Source organism: Podarcis liolepis (genome assembly GCF_965112155.1).
Source record: "Podarcis liolepis genome assembly, chromosome: 7".
Taxonomy (NCBI): Eukaryota; Metazoa; Chordata; class Lepidosauria; order Squamata; family Lacertidae; genus Podarcis; species Podarcis liolepis.
The window spans coordinates 67,347,084-67,370,226 of NC_139561.1; the positions used below are offsets into that span (position 1 = coordinate 67,347,084).

The 23,143-nt window shown below is 45.3% G+C and overlaps 1 protein-coding gene and 1 long non-coding RNA gene across 2 annotated transcripts in view; one reads left to right on the forward strand and one right to left on the reverse strand.

The window, feature by feature from the left end:
• SLC9A1 (solute carrier family 9 member A1) overlaps nucleotides 1–23,143 on the reverse strand; it is a 71,798-nt gene that overhangs the window by 32,276 nt on the left and 16,379 nt on the right. The gene's annotated exons all lie outside the window — the stretch shown is intronic.
• On the forward strand, nucleotides 8,038–16,558 carry LOC310710453. The gene is made up of 2 exons (XR_014528070.1): nucleotides 8,038–8,256; nucleotides 16,280–16,558. It is a non-coding gene; the product is annotated as an uncharacterized lncRNA (long non-coding RNA).

The window sequence follows — 23,143 nt, forward strand, 5'->3', positions numbered from 1 at the left end:
CCAAACCAATCCAAGAAGAGAGATGGTAAGAATCAAAGGAGGAGTGAGAACTTGAAGTTGGGGCACAGGGCAGGTTCAAGATGTGAACCCTTGCTTGAGAAGCAACTGCAAGCTCCATAGAATGCCCCTGTCAAAATGTGGCTGTTCAAAAGTCCCTTCCAGCATTTAGTATTATAATAATGAGTTCCTGGTGCTGTCAGGGGACTTTATTTGCATCTCTTCCCCAACTGGGAAAACAGAGATTAAATACTGAAGCCAGCACTCCCCAGGACACCTTCACGTCATTTGCTCACCTCTGTAACCAAGGAAACCCTCTCCTACAGGCTGAATCTCCCGTGCTCTTCCAAAACTTTCTCTTAGTGCTGCACACTGGCTAAGGAGGTGATAACACCAAGCATCTTCCGGATGTATCAGAGAGGGTCTCATGCAGCTGAAAACACCCTTCTTTGTTTCCTGGGCAATGTGTGACATCTTAGCTCCAAAAAGGCACCCAGAGAACAGAAAAATCTCTTCTACCTCCAAATCCAAAATGGAGCCATGGGTAGGCAAACTAAGGCCCAGGGGCCAGATCCGGCCCAATCGCCTTCTAAATCCGGCTTGCGGGTGGTCGGGGATTCAGTGTTTTTACATGAGTAGAATGTGTCCTTTTATTTAAAATGCATCTCTGGGATATTTGTGGGGCCTGCCTGGTGTTTTTACATGAGTAGAATGTGTACTTTTATTTTAAATGCATCTCTAGGTTATTTGTGGGGCATAGGAATTCGTTCATTATTTTTTCTTCAAAATATAGTACAGCTCCCCACAAGGTCTGAGGGACAGTGGATCGGCCCTCTGTTGAAAAAGTTTGCTAACCTCTGGCTTACACCAACCTTCCCTAACCTGATTACCCCGCCCCCTTCAGATGTTGTTGGGACTACATATCCCATCGTCCATATCTGACCACGGGCCATGCTGGCTAGGGCTGATGGGAATAGTAGTCTAAGAACCCTCAAGGTCTCATTGCTCTGCAGCAGCTCCATAAACCACCTCTGGAACTGATATTGGGAATCTATAAGGTTGTTAACAGAGATTAAAAACAGGACTACCAGATATGAGCAACACACCTGTAACATTCCTCTACCTACAAGTGTGGGGAACCTTTTTCACCCAAGGGCTGCATTCCCTTCTGGGCAACTTTCCAAGCTGCCTATGGTGGGTGGGGCCAGAAGCAAAAACGGACGGAGAACTGAGCGTAATTCTTTACCTTTGTAAAGGCCAGTTACCGAGCACTGGCTAGTTTCTGCACACGCTCACACTCCCCCCTTCCTGTGCTTGGAGTTCAAGAACACCTTCAGACATGAAGCAGGGTCAGTGTGAGATGTGGGCCAGGCAGAGAGGCCCTAAGGGCCACACTGAGCCCCAGGACAAAGGCTGCTTATCTCTACCCTACTGTATAAGGAACGGCTACAAAAACAGTAGTAATAACAATAATAATAATAATTTATTTATACCCTGCCCATCTGGCTGGGTTTCCCCAGCCACTCTGGGAGGCTTCCAACCAAATATTAAAAACAATACAGTGTCAGACATTAAAAACTTCCCAAAACAGGGCCACCTTCTGTTGTATTTTAAAAGTAAAATAGTTGTTTATTGCCTTGACATCTGCTGGGAGGGCGTTCCACAGGGCGGGTGCCACTACCGAGAAGGCCCTCTGCCTGGTTCCCTGTAACCTCACTTCTCACAGCAAGGGAATCGCTAGAAGGCCCTCGCCGCTGGACTTCAGTGTCCGGGCTGAATGATGGGGGTGGAGACGCTCCTTCAGGTATACAGGACCGAGGCCGTTTAGGGCTTTAAAGGTCAGCACCAACACAAACAGGTCATTTGCTTGATTCAGGTTTTACGGGAAACAAAAATGACCTAGCACAAAAATGCCTGAAAATTTACCGCAATGAAACTTGATATGATTTGTGAAAAAAATTGTTGCACCCTGACTCAGGTCTGTTGTTTAAGCCTCGACCCACTTTTCTCAACTTCTTTTCCCTTGCACCATATTCTGTTCTTCAGGTTTCTCTTCCTGCTGAGGGTTTTACTGCTGCCGCTCCTGAAAAGTCCTTACAACTCAATTCCCTCTCCCTGCTCCAATGTTCCCAGATTAATCTGCCATTGCTGAGCTTCATTACTTTGCTTCCTTCTTTCTTTCTTTCCTGGCTATTAAAATGCTGCAACAACACAGGGCATCAACTTCACTTTAGCCTCCCTAGGAATACATCTCGTAGCAGACTCTATAAAAGCATAGGCCAATAAAGCACAGCCAGGGAGATCAAAGAGGCAGGGAGCAGCTTCGTGTGGAATAAAAGATTTGTAAGGTGGGCTGATTTTGTGCAATGATGTTGGGCTTGTAAAGCCTTTCATAACCTAGGAGCAACATACCACAGAGAAAGCCTCTCCAAGTAAGCTCATCTTTTGTCCTCTAGTACAGTGTTTCCCAACCTTTTTTGGGCAAAGGCACACTTGTTTGATGAAAAAAATCTCGAGGCACACCACCATTACAGCCCCGTGACGTCAGCGAGCAGCGTCACGCCGGGAGGGACGCACGAAAGTGAAAGTATCAATTTTTTCCCCTCCCCCTTGCCGGGGAACCTCCAAGCTTTGGGGGTGGGGGGGGAGGAGGCAGCAAAGCGAGGGACTGAGGGACGGCGGCAGCTGAGGCGGCGGCGGCTGTTGTGGTGGTGGCGGCGATAGCGGGCGGAGGAGGGGCGGCGGCGGGGCCGAGGTGGCCGGCGGCGGCGGGGGAGGCGGCGGGTGGAGCAGGAGGGCGGCCGAGGCCGGTGAGGGAGTAGTGTTGCCTGGGGCTTGAGGAGCCGTCGCCGGGAGTTGCTGCTGCTGTTGTTGCTGCTGCTGCCCGGACATGCCGGCCTCCTCCTCGTCCGCTGCTCGCGCTCCTCCCTTTTGCGCGCGCTGCCCCGCCGCCGCCCCATTGGCCGGGTCCTGTCAGCTGATCCTGTGTTATTTCCTGTGTGTGTGTGTGAGGGGAGAATGGAGAGAGAAACCTCGGCACCACCACCGCGGAGCCGCCCCCGGCTCGACGCGGATCCTCGCCGCCGCCGCCCCGCCTCTCGCCGCCCGACTCGCCCGCCTCCCTCCCATGGCACACCAGCCAACGTCTCGCGGCACACTAGTGTGCCGCGGAACACCGGTTGGGAAACACTGCTCTAGTAGGACCTTGCAACGACGTTGTTTCTCCTTTCTAAGATGCAGTTGGTCAATTTGCAGTCTTATGCTTTTATTATTAGCTACCCTCATGCATTTGGAAAGGTTAGTTGCAAAAAATTGATCAATCTAGCTAGGGGTCATTTTGTGTTCCTCTGCATCTTCAGGATGGCTGAGAAAGGTTTTCTTGTATTTTTTCTTGCACCTTCCCCCTCCCAAAGTAGAACAAGGGGGAAGATAATACAAAGAAATGCAAAGTAAAAATATGATACGTCGCAAAGTTGTAGAAGTGGCACCCACACATGTAATTCCATATAAAGTCATCAGGTTAAGAGTTACAGTTAATGTAATAGACAAATAAAGGTTTATGAAACCCATAAATCAGAAAGCACTTTAGGAATCTTTCGGCTGTTTGTCAGAGTGATTTGTAAAAGTAATAAATCTCCACCATGTAGCCAATAATGTGGCTTTGTGTTTTCTCTCATGCTATATGTAGCTTTTGTTTACATTTCCCAAGTAAGTCTATTTGCCATACCTTCTTGTGCCAGGATGCCAAGGTAGCCCCCTTTCTTCAATGGACTAGAGTCGAATTCATGTCACAAGAAATCAGCTAGTTTCTAAGGTGCAATTAAACACTGGAAATGATCACCACCAGCTCTTAAGGAAGTGAGGGGGCCATGGTGCTTCCTCCCTCCCAAAAAAACTGCCACATTCTCTCTCCCCTATTTCTCTCTTTGCTATAATTTCTAGTTGTAGTTTTCTGAAACTGAGAGTGCAGCCTTGGATGGTTGCCCCAAGTCCCTCTCTGGGAGTTCCTGAGCCTTGTAGGACTGGCTGTTCGCCTCCACTTATGCCCCACTTGTACATCTGCAATTAAAGCAAATGCACACAGATCTTGCTTTTCAAACACAACGCGTTCCCTAGAAATCATTCATTAGGCAAGCATTTGCATCACAAGTCAATTATTTCCACTGATTCCTTTGGGGAAATTTTTCATGCATTCCCAACCACAGAATTTTGACACCCTCCACCGAAAGTCAAAACCCACTAGGAAAACCCTCTGAAATCTTACTAAATACACTACAGCTCCTCAGCCAACCAGCAAAAGGCAAACAAGGAAGTAAAAAAATGCTCTCCATTCAGATATCTCAATCTGTGGTGTGCATAGTGAGTGGGCAGAAAGTGGACCTGGTTCAGATGCAACAAACCTTGGCCTTTTTGTACATGCCTTGTGCTTTCACACTCACTTCTCTCCCCTTCAGTTACATGACTTCAAGGGAGAGACTGTGGTTAAGCCACAGTTTCCTGTAACTTCTGAATCAGGAAACTGTGGATTTAAAAAGCACAAAGGGACTTACATCTGAGAGAACATGCATAGCACTGTACTCACATATAGCAGAACTGTAGCAAGTGAGGAATGTGTAATAATATATAATATATTTAAACATATGCTCAGTTAAATGGCTTTCATTTTTTAGGGTTTAGGATTTGGCTCAATGGCTGCATTTCTCAAGACTGTAAAGTGAAGGATCCCCTTACTTTTGAGAGGAAAAATCCCAGCTGAAATTCCATCTGGAAAAGCACAGTTACAGGATGACTCACTCACGATGAATGAGACCCATAAATAACCTTCAGCACTAACAGACACGAATTCAGACACCAACCTGGTGTGCTCAGAACCCGTACTTTATAACAACTGTCAGAACATAGCCAAATGCTATGCCAGGCACGGAGCCTGCGGCGGCTGCTCTTGCTCTTAACGACCTGCCATGCAGAGCTCCATTGAAATTATTAATCGCCACAACATTCGAGGGAACGATGTGACTTTGCAATGCAAATAAAGAGGAAATTAAGCAGTAGAATTCTGCCAGACTCAGCCACAATTTGAAAGTTGTTAGGAGTAAGGGCATATGAGTGTGTTGTGTTGTGTTGTGTTGTGTTGTGTTGTGTTGTGTTGTGTTGTGTTGTTGTGTTGTTGTGTTGTGTTGTAGAACCCAGGTAGTTTCCAGCAAATGGTAATCAAAATCCTACTGTTCTGACAGAATGAGCTCTGTTCTTCGAGGACACCACCTTTCACTGCAAGCCCAACCCGAAAGAGCATTTTGGCAGCTGACCCCAGGAGCAACTCTCTGTATACTAGGCCCTATGAAGTCCTACCCTCAAAGCGAGGTTCCTTGTACAGTGGTACCTCGGGTTAAGTACTTAATTTGTTCTGGAGGTCTGTTCTTAACCGGAAACTGTTCTTAACCTGAAGCACCACTTTAGCTAATGGGGCCTCCTGCTGCCGCCGTGCCGCTGGAGAAAGATTTCTGTTCTTATCCTGAAGCAAAGTTCTTAACCTGAAGCACTATTTCTGGGTTAGCGGAGTGTGTAACCTGAAGTGTATGTAACCTGAAGCGTATGTAACCCGAGGTACCACTGTATACAGAACCCATCTCTGGTGCCCACTCCCTTTCCCTGCTCTAAGGCTGCCTTAAATCCTGACCTTTTCCTGGTTTGACTTTTGCACCCAGCTAAAAGCATGGTAGAACTGAACTGTTTCCTCAAGGTAGGTGAATGGTCATGTGTTGGGCAAGCCATCATGTCTCAGTTCTGTGTCATTCATAGATAAGAGCAAGACATGACAGGCTTACTAAAGCAAACACAACTAAGGCAGCAATTTCATGTGCACTTTCCTTCAGAGTAAGTCCCACTGAGCTCCAAATGAAGATGTCCAAGTTCCAGAGTTCTTTGCATGCCAAAAAGCTCTTTAGAACTGAGTAATAATAAAACACAGAAGTGGCAATTAACACCCCCCCCCCCATTTTTGCATAATGTAATAGCCTTTGATTTCAATTATGCCGAACTGGGAAGGAACTCCTCTCTGCAAGTGTATTGGAACCCACACATTTCTTGTGGGAAATCTTAAGTCAAGTTGCCAATTAGCCTCAGCAAGAAGCCCTTCAAACTCTGTTCAGGTCCCCTCGCCCAGCCCTAGGCATACATAGCAGTATCAACACCCACCTCCCTGTGCATTGCTTGGCTCTCCCGGGAGAGGCAGTTTAAAACCAGGAAGGATCCAATAAGTAATTCTGGGTTGCAATGGACTAATTGGTCAATTGCTGTTTCTTATCTTAACTAGCCTTAAGCCCCATTTCCCATCTGTTTGCATTTTTTTTTAAAAGTCCACACGAGAATTAGTAAGCACTTATTTTATTTACAAAACATCTTGAAGGGATTTAATAATAAAAACACCAGCAATCAAAACATAGGCAAACCATTGTCATATATAAAAACAATTTCAAATCCAACACAGATACAGAGGGGGGGGAGGTTCCATTTAAAAGGCTTGTTGAAAAAAGGAATGTCTTCAGTTAAAGAGGAAAAAATAATAAGAGGGAGTGCTAATAAGTTGGATTATTGTATGTTATTTTCGCTAAAGGAATCTCTGCATCTGCACCTGTTATTACTAAAAAGGGAACACACACACACAAATTTGATCCTGTTCATTTCAATACTGTTCTAGCTTCAAACTGATTCTTCTTAAGTTACAAAAAAAAAATTCAATTTTAAAGGTTTGAGATCGGCATTAAGTCAATTCCTACATCTTTTTTTTCCTTTTCCACAAGTAATTGTTAGTCATCATGCAAATCAAATCACTTTTAAATTTCCCACCATAAGCACTGTTTCTAACCCCCAAACGTGTTTTTATCTATCTATCTATCTATCTATCTATCTATCTATCTATCTATCTATAAATACACACACACACACATATACAGAGAGAGAGAGAATGAACATTTATTGTCCTCCCTCTCATCTGACATCCAATACTTCAGCCTTTATCTCACCTAATACTGCACCCAGATTTACTGTATCCTGCATTTTATCATTCCAATATAAAATAAACCAATTCCACTTCTCAATAAATTTATATTACATGGTTGTCTGCTATCTGACACTGATTCTATTTGTCAATTTCACCACGTGTCCTACATCCCAAGCTATTAGGCACCTGTCCATATAGGAGCACGATTTCATTCTGTCTTGTCTCTATTGTGATTCATATCAGTTGTTTGTTCCCTTTTTCTAAGAAAAAAGAGTTCTGAAAGAAAAGTAAGAGCATTGTTGGGAAGAATTCTAAAGCCCCTTGGAGTTTTTCTTCCTCTGGGCTGTATGCCCAGGACTACACACCACTAGTCAAGGAGCCGGGAGCCAAAGAACGAATGCTACTCTTTCACTTTGTGGTGACAGCAAAAAGCTTCCTGTGTGTGCCACAGCTGTTTTAACAATGGCCACTGCCACCAACTACTAAGCCACATGGCCACAGAACACATCCCCCAACATGTTACACTTCCACACCAACATTACCCCTATTGTGGAGTGGAACGTGGGTGCATGTGCAAGGTCAACACAAGGCTGAGAATAGTATTCTCCTGGCCTGGTACCGAACCGAACCCTTGGTATAAGACCCACGAGCCTTTGCAATGCCCCAGAGCATTCTGGATGAACCTTCTTGATTTTTTTAGCGAGTGCCACATTGCCCACGTCCAGCCTGGCTAGCACGAGGTAAAAGCTGCAGTTGAGATTCGGTGGGCTGGAGCGCTGAACTAAGACTTGGGAGACCATGACGCTCAATTGGTGGCCTTGGCCCAGTCACCATCTCTCAGCCTAACCTAACTCAAAAGGTGGTCAAGTGGATAACATGTGCAGTGGGTGTGGGTGTGTGACATGTACACCACATTGAGCTCCTCCAATGAAAGGTGGGTTATAGCTGTATTAATAAATGTGTATGGCTCCTACTCTGATGTCAAGGGTCAGCCTGTGTAGACCTGGAACCTGGTGGTCACCATGGAGAAGGAGAAGCACCCCCTGGAAGACCACTGCACTGCCAGTAATGCTGAGAAGGCACTGGATCCAGATATCCCTACTCCAGGACCAGAGGTCTTAATCTCAGTTGCCTAGGTCCCTGGCCAACTCTCGGACATCCTCCTCTCATCACACAAAGGACCGCAGGGGAAGAGGAGATGGCAAACCAAGCAGAAGAATCAGGGTCACTGGTGAAGAGTTCAAATAGATGCAAATGATGTAACTCAGAAGTGCAGGGAAAATACATATGAGCATGCTTGAGTGAGATCCAGGAAGTAGCAAGACTTCCAGCTCCCTTAGAGCTTCATATTCTAAACCTTCCTGGTGTAAAAGGCATGCTGGCTTCTCCCTGTCTGGTGGAGAAGCTGGCTCTGAGGAGCACTTTGCAACCCATCTTCTCCAGTTACCTCATTCTGCCCAGCTCCTTTCCTGAGCTATGAGCCAGAAGCTGTACCCGTGTGTTAATGAGCCAGGACCAGAGACCTGCTCAGGTCATTGGCTCCTAAACTTGCTCAATGGAGGGACATCCAGTGGCTTTAATATCTGAACTAAGTACTGTTCCCAGAAAAGACATTGGCTTGGTGTTCCATTTTTAGTGCTATTCCCTGCAAAGCATCCAGCGCTGGCTGCCAAATGAAACATGATGCTCCACTTGGTTTGGACGGCCGATGAGATGCCTGTTTACATTTCGGAGGCCAAGAATGATGGATCCCATCAACGCCATTCTGGAATTTGCAGGGACAGGAAGAAGGCATTTATGAGAACTAGGGCCAGGATTAACTTTCCTTTTCTCTTGTAGATGAGGCAGATGTAAGGAAAAATATTTCAAGTATGCGTTTCCTATTTGATTGTTATTTTGAATCCAATAAAACCAAGGCAGGAAGCATTGGAATAGCCTGGAGCATCAGAAAGCCTAGCATATTCACTGCTCCAGTAGGTCTGAATTGTCCATTCAAATCTAAACTTGGGGATGAAGAGGAGGCGGCGGAATTCCTCTCCTTTGTGTCAGGACATATGTAAGCCAAAACTTGCTTACAGAAGGGTGAAGCTACTGCAACCCATCCGACTTGAGAAAACCAAATAGACAGCTCCTGAGAGTGAGTAGACTATGGCCCAGTGAATATGTGAGCTTTGCTTTAAGAGCAGGCCAGGGTGGTTTGTTGCACCTTATCGGCCCACCAGAAGCTTGGTACCTTATAGTCTGGCTCACAGCTTTTGCCATGGCCAGTGATTAAGAGGATTTCAGCACCAAGACAGCAAAAGAAACAGGATTCAAACAATGTTAAGAGTAGCCCCTGGAAGAGCAATGTTTTAACTACATCAGTCTTTGGCAACCTACCGTAGTTCTCATTAGGGTGCTTAGGACTCCAACTTCCATCAGCCCCAGCCAGCATGTCCCAAACATCTGGAAGGCACCAGGATGGCAAAGGCTGGAGTAGATGAAGGAAAGCCAGATGCAACAGCCCGCCTGTCAGAGCTGCTTGAAGATCCTAGCTCACAGAGGATCACGCTAGCCAGCGATCATTAAGTAAAAGTCTTTATTGAATTACAGTTTCCATTCTCACGCTGCTGCGCGCAACTCTACGTCTAGTAGCTAGATCGGCGAAGCTCCGTCTGAGTCTCCGCCCCGTGTGCACCAACTTAATATCCTAGCCTTGCTCCACCTTTTCCGCCTGACTGTCCTCCTCTGGGTCCCTCTACCCCCCGGGGCTTCTTCCTTCCGGGATTCTTCTGACGCTGACCCGGACCCTCCTGCCTCCTTGCGCCGGGCTTTAGGACCTGGTTCCCTTTCGGGGCTGCTTACTGCGCCGCCTTCCTCTGCATTTGAACTTGGCGCGCGCGCCCAACCTTCCACTTTCCTCTTAACCGTTTCTTCGCTCCCCGATGGAGGTGTGGCCACTCCTGACTCATGCCCTCCCTCCTGTGGTGAGCTGCCAGCGCTTCCCCCCTGGCTCCTTTCCTCTTCCCTGCTTCCTGGCGGTGACGCTGGTCCCGATTTCCAGCTGCTCCCCTCTGAGTCCCCTCTGGCTCTATCTTCCTGGGGTGCCCCCCTAGACTCCCCCCTTGCCCTGGCCACTGGTGCTCCTTTCTGTGAATCCTCTGATTCACTGGAAAGACTAGGAGATCTCGGGTCGTCGTCATCACTCATCTTTTCTTCTGCCTCCTCCCCTTCGCTCTCTGTTTCCTCCCTTGCCCGTGCCTCTGCTCCTAAACCCCTGACACCGCCATAGTACAAATGGCTCAGGGTTCCACAAAGGGTGTGTGGCTCTGTGCCTGCACAGCCCTCCCATCTTATTACAGCAGGGCTGGGGGACCTGTTACCCCCTCCAGATGTTGCTGCACTACGTCCCCCATCATCCCTGACTATCAGCCATGATGGCTGGGGTAAGGGAAGATAGGAGTCCCATCAACATGGCCTAAACTTGCTTTAGGCGTAACTCTCCTTTTGAAAGAGGCTGGCATCTATCAAAAATTAAAACCACCCTCTTTTGGTTTATTACTTTTGCAGGATGTAACAGATCTAACGATGCTCTCAAGCTGCTTTTTCCGCTGCACGCATGAACTGCCTATTCTAGTATACGAGGCTCCAGAGAGGAGCAGCCTGCTATAACGTCGCTCATATATTCCCCTCATAGACACTTTAATTATACACTTCTCCAGGCCTTGGGCAACCATCCTTCCGATGGGATGTTAATGAGTTCTTTGTTTTTAAAATACCTATAAAAGGGGACTAGACGAAGGAGAAACAGTCTGGGAAGGGGGGAGCCTTCTGTGTCATTTGGTGAGAAGAAACTGATGCAGAGAACCCCCAAAAAAGTGAAAAACCTTTAGAAATCAGCAGCATATTTGCAGGCTCCAGAGTGGCTTTCCGAAAATGCAAGCACAGCTAAGTCAGCCATGCACGCCTGTGGCTCCTTCTTCCCTAGGCTGCATGACGAAGAAATAGGTTCATGCCCTTGCCCCAGATACTGAGCGCAGAGTGAGGATGAGTTGCTAATATATAGGAAATTGGATTTTATATATAAAGGGAAGAAAAGAGAACACACTCCAGTGGGGCCTGCCCTTCTGAAGGACACTGCAGCTAGATTGCTCCAACCAGAGTGTGTGTGTCTCTGAGTCCACACACACATACCTCTTCAGACAGCAGGAAAATGTCCCCTTCTTAAGGCAAGCATAACTTCTCAAGAACCAAAATGGTAAAGTCATGCACTTAAGGCCAAGAGGATATTCCAAGTCTAGTCTTTGCCGTCCCAGCAAAAGCATCCTGTCATACAGGGCACGGCATTTGACTCCCACTAAACATGCATCTTCCACACTTTTTATGCATCAATTGCCATCCTTTTGAGAGCAGATCCTCACCATATTTTTAAAGTGCATTCAAAGCACAATTTAAAGAACATGACTTTCCCCAAAGAATCCAAGGGTTGTAATTTCCTCTCAAAGACCTACAATTCCCAGCACCAGTGCTCCCCCAGGGGTACACAAGGGTACTCAGTACCGCCACTTCTTTTATTTATTTTTGTTTAAAAGTGTGACACTTACCGTAACAACTTTATGGCGAGTATTGGCACCTACTTTTCGGGGGGGGCACTGCCCAGTACCCTTAACAAACTACAGTTCCCAGAATTCTTTGGGGGAAGTGTGCATTGAATACACTTTAAATGTATGGTATGGCTCTAAGTAGAATTTTTGCATCCTGCTTTTCAGCCAAAATGGCTCCAAGAGCCATTTACATACCACAAGGTTACCCAGTGAGATTCATGGCAAAGTGAGGATTTGAAATCGTGTCTCCCTAGTCCTACTTTGAAACTCTTAACAACTATCCCACACAGGCATAAGGAACTAGGAACTAACTTATGCTTCCCTGGTCCATGGAGACTGTACTTGTAACCATCTGCCTCTCTCATTCATTTTGGAGCCAAGAGTGACAACAGAAGGAACTGGCATCTCCTCAGGTGTCACACTGATTACGATCTGCTTCCAACAAGTGGAAGTAAATCACAATAAATCCTCTTTGTTCTCAGTAATCCACCCTACAACCCTATAAGGTGGCTCAGTTTTATTATCCCCATACTGCAGATACTGCAGATACTGCAGAGATAGAGTGGCTTGCTTAACACTACAATTAAGAATTAAGTTCTTAACCCAAGGTACCACTGTAGTGTGCTATCCTGGCTCTTTCAGGGCAGCTCATAGGCTTCTAAGGCACCCAGTTCTGTGCTGGATTAACAAATGTGGGATGCGGTTTTAAAAAGACCCACGCAGATGTCCTACACTGGCACTGCTTTTCCATGATCCCTTAACAGTACAGGTGAATAGCAGGCATACACAGGTAATGTACATTCTGCTCTGAAAGGATCAAAAACACAGAAGGGGAGACTCCTACAGATTCATCTGTGTATAGACACCCTGCTAGTTTCAAATCTAAAAATAATAGTAGGTTGTATCCAACTAGGTTTTACTCAGAGTTCACCTATTGAAATTAATGGACCAAACTTAGTAATTTAAACGTGTCTGTTTTGAATAGAACTAGCATTGGATACAACCCAGTGGTTAACAGTGATGTCAAACCTGCAATCTCTAGAAGGGACGGCACAGGGCACTTTCTCCTGTACCTAATATTTAAGGGGGAAGGTTTTATGGGAAGCTCAAAAGAAATAGGACAGACATCATTTTTGCACATCCCAGAAGGCCAGTAACAACTGGGCATCATATGATTTGATTTGATACTATCTCTATATATCACTTACATTGAAATGAATCTTTACAAAAGTAAAATACATATTAAAACAATTTAAAAAGGAGAAGCCAAAAGCACAGATAATAGGGCAGAAGGGTTTAAGTTAATGAAGTTGGAACAGAAATGAAAATGAGATTTTCCGCCTCTGAGTGCTCAAAGTTTCTGAAATCCCATCAGAGCCCAAACACACACACACACACACACACACACACACACACACCCTTAATAATTCATATCTAAAATGGAAGGCAAATTGTCCTTCTTAGAGACTTAGAATTAAATTAATGGCAAACAGGTTCAACCAATTTCATCACGACCTGCCAGTCACAAATTCTTCATTTCAGGATAAGCTTGCTCCAAATCCACCCTGCTTTGCAAATGCCAGCAACATGACTCTTCTCTAAGACTTAGGTCACATTCACACCGCTCATTTAAAGCACATGTCTTCCCCCAAAGAATCCTGGATGGTCATCCGTCATGGATGTTTTAATTGAGATTCCTGCATTGCAGGGGGTTTGACTAGATGACCCTTGGGGTCCCTTCCAACTCTACAATTCTAAGAGCTAAAAGCAGTGGGGGGGGGAGGTAGTCATTCTGATGCTTCAGTAGGCAGATAAAGAAGTGGGGAGATTAAACTCTCACACACCAAGCACCCTGGTCCGAGACTCTAAAAAACAAATACATTTTTTTAAAAAAATAACTATGCAATAAGCACTGTCCTGTTTGGATGAAGGACACTCCTGACAGTGATTTGCAAATTTCTGTTAACATATCCAGATTGTCGTTTTTTGCATGTGTTTCTGCATTCCCAACCATGCATGCAAGAGGGGTGTTTCTAAGACCACCCAAAAAGAAAGACACTGTGTTCCTTAAAAAGCAGAGCGGAAGAGAGCTGCTTTTCAACGGCATTTGTAGGTGCCTTCCTTCCCTTTGGGAAATCCGCTCCACTTCCCAGTGGGGAGGAGTTGCAGTGGACCGCGTGGCCACCCACTCCCCACCGGGGGCGGGGGACTTTGTCCCCCGTTGCCTGGGGGATCCTGGCCATGTCAGAGCCTGGCCAGCCAATCCACTGGCTGGGGGGGGGGGTGGCCGGAGCCATTTAAACGAAGGAGCGAGCCAGAGGACTTCCTCTTTGGCTCACTTCCTCAATCACCCTCCCTCCCTATTTTGCAGGTTAGGCAATGGCCTTACTATGGACTTCGGTTGGTCGCCTTGGTTGTCCGAGGGCCTGGTAGGGATTTTCCCACTTGGCAAATTGGCACTGGCCACTTGGTTTTCGCCTACCTCATAGCAATCGTCACAACTTTGTTAGGGTTGCAGTTAGGCATTGTTTGACCTTGTGTGGGGGAGGGGAGGTGTGGCCATCACCTGCCCCTCCATGCTTAAGGGTACAGATATAGTCAGGTCCAATCAATGCCTAAGCCAATACCGCTCACATTCTGTAATTTCAATAAAGTTGTGGCCAAAATTTGCCCAATAACAGAAACCTAATATCTGTGTCCTTGCGTGAGTTATTTCCAACGAGGGGGTGGCTGCGGGGTCTCGACACGCAAGATAAAAAGACAGAGGTGCACTTCGTTCAACGGTGGAGAGAGAACACAGTCCTCAATGCTAGCAACCTCTGGGAGCCTTATCCCCCATGAATTTGTCTTAACCTCTTTCAGAGCCATTCAAGTTAATGGGCAGCCCCACTTTAAAAACTGCGGAAGGCAAAACTGAGCATTCGGTTTGGAAACGTCTGTTGCGCAGTCTGAAGTTGGGGCAAAGCCAGGAGTGAGAAAACAGGTCAGCTCCTGCTTTTACACCTGTTTACACAGTCTAAAACTGCCCTCTTTGGCTATTTCCCTAAGCACCTACAGTTTTAAGAAAAGCAAATATACATTCCCCACAGAGGTCCATGCCCTATGTCAATAGCAGGTTCCCTTTTGAATTTCAAGCCACACCTGTAGATAAGAGATCAAGAAGGCAAAGGCCTGCCATTGTGTGTTCTTCAGGTACCTGGTGCAACTTGCAAGTGTAACCAACTTTGTGACCAGCACTTCCCTGCCTACGGGGCAAAGCAAATATTTTACAAAAAAAGCAGCAGCCTGGCAACCAGTGCCATTATTTGATTATCACTACAGCCTCCTAGTTAAAGTAATGCTTAGCATTTACATAATGCCTTCTTTGCAGCATTCATTGCTCTTTACATCCTGGCCACATTCACAGTTAACTGTAAGCCAGACGTTCTGGCTTTTTGTGATTTATTTGGAATGTGGGTTCAAGAATTACTAGCTTTACCTCTGCAGCAGGTTTGGCAACTGGCCCAGGTTCATTTACCAGCATCTCCAGGTGGGGCTGGGAATGTCCCTTGACTGCCAGCCTGAGTACACAATGCTGAGCTTGATGGACCAATGGTTTGACTCAATATAAGGCAGTTTCCTATGCTCCTAATCTAACCGTATTGCTTCGGTGTTAGTAGGTACGAATTAGGACCAACAGTGAAACTTTCCCATGCAAGCCAATGCTTTGGATCAGTTAGGATGGAACTGCTTGTACTTTTGTGCACAAATGAAACTCCACCCTGTTTCTCCGTTATCTTATCTGCTCCTTAAAATTCTGCTCGCAGCCTGTAATGAGCTGGAGCTACCACAATGAAGATGAGAAATGGCCGTGGAATTGACAATAACCGCGCGAGAGTAGATTTGAGTCTTTAAACAACTGTGTTTCCCCCTGCAAGCGAAAGACAATAAGTAATCTCGATAGGACGACAAATAACACAGGACAGAAGAGAGGAGATGCAAAGAGCACCTTCCCTTTGTACAGGACCAAATTCTGCTCAAGATGTGTGCAATTAACACGATAACATGGACTTCCCAGTGATTAATAGCTAGCAAAGAAATAGCTTTTTGAGGAGTTATGGGGAAGAGAATGAAGCACCCTCGTAGCTTAAGAAGGTTAGCAAATCCCCAACCTAATTAGGGTTGAGGGGGAAAGAGATGATGGAAATCTAATTATTTAAGAGTGCTCCTAGGGACCCCACAGAGGGGACAAATTGAGGTTGAACCCACTGCAGTGGGTGTAGGTTTCCCCCTTCAAAAAGTGTTTGTTTGTGAATTGCCTTTTACATGTACCTGAAGGCCATTTACAAGCACCATAAAACAGCTAAAAATAGTTTTTGAAATAATACAAAAAAAAACCCCAGCTGAAGCTAATATTTTAAACAAGTACAGTGGTACCTCGGGTTACAGACACTTCAGGTTACAGACTCTGCTAACCCAGAAATAGTACCTCGGGTTAAGGACTTTGCTTCAGGATGAGAACAGAAATCACGTGGTGGCAGCGGGAGGCCCCATTAGCTAAAGTGGTACCTCAGGTTAAGAACAGTTTCAGGTTAAGAATGAACCTCCAGAACAAATTAAGTTCTTAACCCCAGGTGCTACTGTACCCTCCCCAAAAGGAAAGTATAGATCAATTAAACAGGGCTTCCATATGTATTTAAAAAGTGCATATTCCCCACAGGTTACAAAATTGCAGAGAGGATGTTCTGCAGCCACATAGGCCATCTACTGGTTTGAAAACAGCTCAGCCGGTCATCATCTGGGCTCATCACAGAGACATGCGGTTTCCATTTAGTCAGCAACAAGAGACGCAACTCAGTGGGGACGGTGGCAGAGAAAAGAAGCTGGCGACAGAGTACTGCAGGTGCAAAGGTGTGCTGCAGAGGAAGACGTCCAAGCCTTGCAGGAAGACTGAAGATAAAACTGCCTGCATTAAAACTGGAATCTCTCTCTCATAAAAGCCAAAGAGGCCCACTTCTTCTAGAGCACTTCTAAAGGCATGTATTGTCGCCAATCTATTTTCCTCCCACACATTTTCTGCAATTTATAAAATGCTCCTCTCTCTTTTTTCATTGGGGAAAATTAACCAAAAGCGTAAAGTGGGAAAATTCACTCTGGTTAAAGAAAGCCTACTACAGAATGCCTGGGAAAGCATTTGGACCCCCAGACGTTGCTGCACTCCTGCTCCCACCAGCCCCAGGCAGCATGGCAAGAGGTCAGGGATGTTGGGATTTGGAGTCCAAAAACATTTGGAGAGCCACAGCTGAACAGACTGGTCCCTTGAGACCCGTCCCCATCTCTGGACTACGGCTTAATTAGACTGCAAGTTCCGATGGTGCTGTGAATTCTTAATACTCTTCTGCTGGCCAGCAAATTTCAAATTTCATTTGACTGTAACTTAAATGGGTGTTCTGTCATCGTAACAATAAGGGCTGATTGACACGAAACACCATTGTTTTCAAGAGCCCAGTGCTTCCAAATTCAGATATGAAAGATACGTATTCAGATACGGAGAAAAACAGCCCAAACTTTCATGTACCTTAGAGAAAATGAAACCACCACGTGAAAACATTCCCCAACTATCTCCTCCTTTTGCTCTCATGGGGACCTTTTTTTTTATACACACCACTCTGGAGCAGACCGATAAAGGCGGATGGAAGGGAAAGATAAGGATAGCCAACACACACACACACATACACAAAGATGAACATGTGGCACTGGCCACATGACTTGATGAGAGAAATATGTATTCCAGGGAGACAACCAGCACTTATGTCGCCTAGGCTTCTCATACTGGAGAAGAACTAGGCCTTTCTGAAAGAGAAGCAGGGCAGCCAAATAATCTCCAGAGCCCAGAGTAAAGATGCTCTGTTTCCAACAATAGTTTCCTATTGCTAGCATAATCAGCAGTACCAGAAAGAAGGCGTGTGATGGAGCACTGGTGCAAAGGAGGGCAAACTCCCATTATACCCACTCTAGCTGTTTGCCCCACCAATGACAAGGCAATATGGCCACACCATGCCCCTGGATCGGGGCTCCATTTCTACCAGACGAGGAAGCAAATGCTCACTTAGATAGGCTCTCGCCTTTCCTGACCACGTTTATTTATTTCAATTATTTATTTACCACTTTTATGCACCATTTTAATTTGGGGGTGGGGTGGGGTGGAATACCCTAAGCACTGTACAACATAAATGGAACAAATAATACCACTAAAACAAAAACTTGACTATAAAAGCCAGGAAAGCAGTAGTATAAAAGCATATGGTTTTATTTTATTTTAAAAATAGGAATTTGGGGGATTTATACAGATGAAAACAGAGTCTGACCTCATGGGCTAGGGAAAGCCTGGGCAGGAAAAAAAAGGTAATAATAAACAATAAAAGGTTATGTCTTTACAAGCCATGTTCCTGTCAGCCTGGCCAAATATTGTACTAGAAACATTCTCAGCCACAGGATGATAAGTTGCTCTGATAATCAATAAATCATGCTTCGGAGAGGCGGGTAAGCATCAAGACCAGAGGACTGCTGCTTCCAAAGGAAGGCTTCAGCCTGTCCCATCAAGCTTCAAGCCAGAGGTTATTCCACCAGCAGAACTGTTCGTGACTTAAGTATCTCAGCCTACTGGGTGACATGGGAAGAACTGGCAAAGTCATTTCCTGCGCTGCTCCTTGTGGGTTGCCAGAGAATAGCATATAAATTACTGGCACAACGAGGGTCGTTTTTCCCTCCTCCTTCACCTTTTCTGTAGAAAGGATTTATGGAAGAAAGAACTTGTATGGAACGCAACCGACTCCATCTTGTCCCAGCATGCTCCAGTACAGCACCTTCTTGCCAAACTTTTTTGGGCCAGTGGGTACATTTGGGATTCTGATGTGGGGCACCAGTCACGAAATGGCTGCTGTGTGCAGTGTGTCGTATGGCACACCATGGCAGCCACATCAAAAAGACCAGAATAGAGGGAAAGACCACAAAAGGGTACGGGCATCCCTCTCACACACACGCCCTCCACCCCAATCAACAGGGGAAAAGGAACCTGCATTGGCCAGCATCGTGGTTACACACAGAAAGCACCTTTCCTCCTGCTGCTCAGAACGCAGGGAAGGTTGGCATCTAGTGTTGTGAGAGAAAAGAGAAACTGTGGAGAGATGCTGCCAGTTGAAGCAGAGAATTCTGGGCTAGATATGCCACAACAGCAGCAAGAATACTCATTGCAAAGTACTGGAAGACACAAGATCTACCCACTCTGGAAGAATGGCAGATGAAGGTGATCGACTACATGGAATTGGCTGAAATGACTGGCAGAATCTGAGACCAGGGAGAAGAGTCGGTGAAAGAAGACTGGAAGAAATTTAAAGACTATTTAAAGAAATATTGTAAAATTAATGAATGTTAGAAAGATGTTGGATAGAAACTAAGTGGTTTCCAGTTGTAATGCTTTAGGAGACATGAAAAAAGGATTATAAATGGGTAAAAGTTTAATGGTAAGGATTTGCTGAACTAACAAACTGAACTGGAATACAAAGAAGGGAAGTATGAGGAGGTCGGAGGAAACAAGTGTATGGAAGTTATGTTATTGAAAATTAATGTGTGTTTTTAATTGTCTATTATTTTGTATGTTTATTTTCTATTTTTTTCTTATATCCTAAAAATTTTCAATAAATATCTTTTTTTTTAAAAAAAAAAAGCGAGAATTCTGGGCTAGAGTTGCCCTGGGACTGCATACCTGAAGGGCCTCTGCCATCAGCGATGGGATCAAGGGCCACAGGGAGGAAGCTCTATCTGCACCCCCAAAGTATGGTATGGGTGGAGAATAATCTGGCCCAATCCACTGGCAGATGCAGGGAACTTGCTTTGCTCTTCCCTGCTAGAAGAAAATGTCTAAGAACTTTGTATAAAGTAGCAGTCGAGTTTGCTTTTTCCCTCCTCCCTCCCACTCACTTTTCCTTCTGTGACATGTCAATTAGGCTGTAAGCCCAAAGGCAGGGGCTGTCTTGTTGTAAGCCATCCTGGGAGCCTTTTGCAGCCGGCTCATGAGTTAAAAGATGCTTTAAAGAATGTGACAAAAGAATCTGCCCTGTACCAAGTTCTGCCAGAGGTCCCTGTGCTCTTCCTGGACGTTCTGCATTCAAAGCATGTTCATGTCTCTGCACATGCACACATGTATTCACAACTTATGTGGCTCACATGCATTGCATTTACTTTGATATCTGCATCAGAGAGGAAACCGTAGCAGCAGATGCTCTCCTCACATCAGCCAACCTGTCACCATCCGCCACGTAACACCAGCTATAATGGCATGGAACAGCTCTTCCCACTGGGGATTACTAAAGCTTTATAAACCATTAAATATGAATAGCCATTAAAGCCACAAGGAGAGGAAAACATTGCATCTTGAAAAACAGGACCATAACTAACCTGGAAACCAAGATTACATTATTACTTCTCATGACTTCCAACACAGTTGGAAACTTTATTTTCATTCTAATTCGTTTTTGTAAACCGCCCTGAACTATGGTCTATCATTTTAACATGTAAAGGCTGATTCACTCAAGATTTAAGGTACCTCTAAAATTACAGCCAGCAACATACGGGTCATAGGCTCCAATCCAATATTTTCTTATTGGCAACACATAACAGCTAAAGGAGTAAGACAGGGGCAGGGAGCCTCTGACCCTTGAGATGTTGTTGAACTGCAACTCCCATCAGCCCCAGCAAGCATGGCCAATGGCCAAGGATGATGGGAATTGGTCCAACATCTGGAGGACTATAGGTTAGCCAACCCTGACCTAGGGGTTTCAGCTAAGGATAAATGGCCATTTTCGTTCCCACCACTGGCCATACTGGCTGAGGCTTGCTGCTTTCAGTTACTGTGTTGTCCATGGTTGCGTATTGTTTTATTGTTAATTTCTGAGCCAACCTGGGAGTTGACCCAAATATTAAATGTCACTAAATAAATAAATACAGGGCTCAAAGCCAGAGTCTGAGAAGCATGTTTGCGTGTTACCAGAGCATCAAATGCAAAACCTCTATCTAAATACCAGGAAGTAAAATGGAGAAATTCACTCCGAAAGAGAGACTGATGCTACTGAAGCTGGTTCCCTATTTGCACATGGAAACTATTAAGAAGTTTCTAGTCCTTATGGGCTTGGTGCAATGATATGGTTTGGTACCAAGCATCTGTGGGCCAACCCAGCAGTCATTCAGTTGCTTAGACAAAAAGGCTCACAAAATGCTTGTTGGAGAACTTCATTTGGTGTCTCTCTCCGGCTAAACATCTCTGCAAAGATGCTGGTACACGTGTGTTATATTATGAAGAAGCAGAGATTTGACAAGGTAGCACAAGATAAACAGCTTATAGCAGAGCAGTCAGGTGGGGGGAAGGCTTTGCTATCTATTACTGTACATCCAAGCCACTGAGTAGATAGATAAAGCCTTCCTGTTTCACTGAAGGGCAAATCAATCATCTTGACATTATTTAAATATTGCTGATAAATTGAATGATGGCTCTGATATAAAAGAGCACTTAGCTTAGCCCCCAAGAAAGGTTGTAGAATTATTCAGTGTGGCATCTTTTGTTATAATCATTTTTATCATGTGTTTATCATTTTGCTTCTAGTTTATTGCATTTTTACTCTATTTTTTAAACTTTTTTTAGACTACCCAGATAATCATATATTGATAGGTGGTATAAAATCTGATAAATATAACTGATATACTAAACCTGCAACCTCTCTTTTATCCATAGTAAGGTTTAGATAGTGAGTTCGGGTTTCACAAAAAGCCCTTCTGCCAGGCAGTTTCCACACAATTCAGATGCTCACTGCTTGGACACATGACGCAGTGTTAGAAACTGAGATATGAAACCTAGGAGCTAAATAGCACCTTAAACCTAGGTTATGGGCACAACGACAGAATGCCTAGGTGCATTTTTTTATAACCAGAATACAAAGCTGAAAATGAATGAACTGCAGCTAAAATATTATGCTCATTTTTCACATGGTCTAGTCCTTCCCATGGGACGCGGGTGGCGCTGTGGTCTGAACCACTGAGCCTAGGACTTGCTGATCGGAAGGTCGGCGCTTCGAATCCCTGCGATGGGGTGACCTCCTGTTGCTCAGTCCCAGCTTCTGCCAACTTAGCAGTTCGAAAGTACACCAAAAAAAGTGCAAGTTGATAGATAGGTACCGCTCTGGTGAGAAGGTAAACGGCGTTTCTGTGCGCTGCTCTGATTTCGCCAGAAGGGGCTTAGTCATGCTGGCCACATGACTCGGAAAAACTATCTGCGGTAAACTATCGCCAGTAAAGCAAGATGAGCGCCACAACCCCAGAATCGTTTGCAACTGGACTTAACTGTCAGGGGTCCTTTTTAGTCCTTTCCCTTCCCACCCCCTAATATTCTCAAGAGGGTCTCTTCAGTCTTCAAAGATTAGTTGGAAGTAGGGAGGCAGAAGAAGGTCCTCCTTTCCTTCCACTCTGCAGTTTTAATCAGAAATCTTAGGCGCACTACTGCACCCAGAAGCTGCTCGTACTCATTAAATTTGCTGTCGCAAAATGCACCTAGAACAATGGGAGTTTCGAACACCGTGTGTATTTCACAATTCCAAGCAATGCAAAGGCAGACAATGGTAATGAGTGGAAAATGTAGTTCTCCAAAAACTTGGGACTTTAAAAAAGTTTCTGGTCCTTATGGCTTATGCAATTGTATGGTTTAAAGTGTACAGACCAAATGCCAGCGAAATCTCACCAGTCGTACAGGTGGCAGAATAACGTTTCCAGTGGTTATTAGGGCTTGCTCCTAGTTTTTGCAGGATACTTATGCAAAATACATTATTTTGCAAATTTACCCTGGAAAATTTAACTTGTTGCATAGAATTTGATTTTTTAAAGCCACCAACTATAGGGAAGGGATGCGGGTGGTGCTGTGGGTTAAACCACAGAGCCTAGGACTTGCCAATTAGAAGGTCGGCGGTTCGAATCCCCGCGACGGGGTGATCTCCCGTTGCTCAGTCCCTGCTCCTGCCAACCTAGCAGTTCGAAAGCACGTCAAAGTGCAAGTAGATAAATAGGTATCGCTCCGGCGGGAAGGTAAACGGCTTTTCCATGTGCTGCCCTGGTTCGCCAGAAGCGGCCTAGTCATGCTGGCCACATGACCCAGAAGCTGTACACCGGCTCCCTCGGCCAATAAAGCGAGATGAGCGCCACAACCCCAGAGTCAGCCACGACTGGACCTAATAGTCAGGGGTCCCTTTACCTTTTTAACTATAGGGAACCATTCCCATTATCTTAGTCAATGTTATTATTTGTTCAATAGCAAACATATGAGATTATCTTGCTGCACTTTTGCAATTTGTTTTTGGATTTAGAGCCAATGTTATAAGGGCCTTCTGTCTAACAATAAACAAGAGAGGGAAGAAATCTCTTTCCCAGCTACAGTATTTACAATGCAAATGTCTGACACCTTGCTAAGTATGTATCTGCTCGCTGTTTGGTCCTGATGGGAATTGTCAGTTTTGATTTGGGCAAATTAAGCCTTGGGGATCAA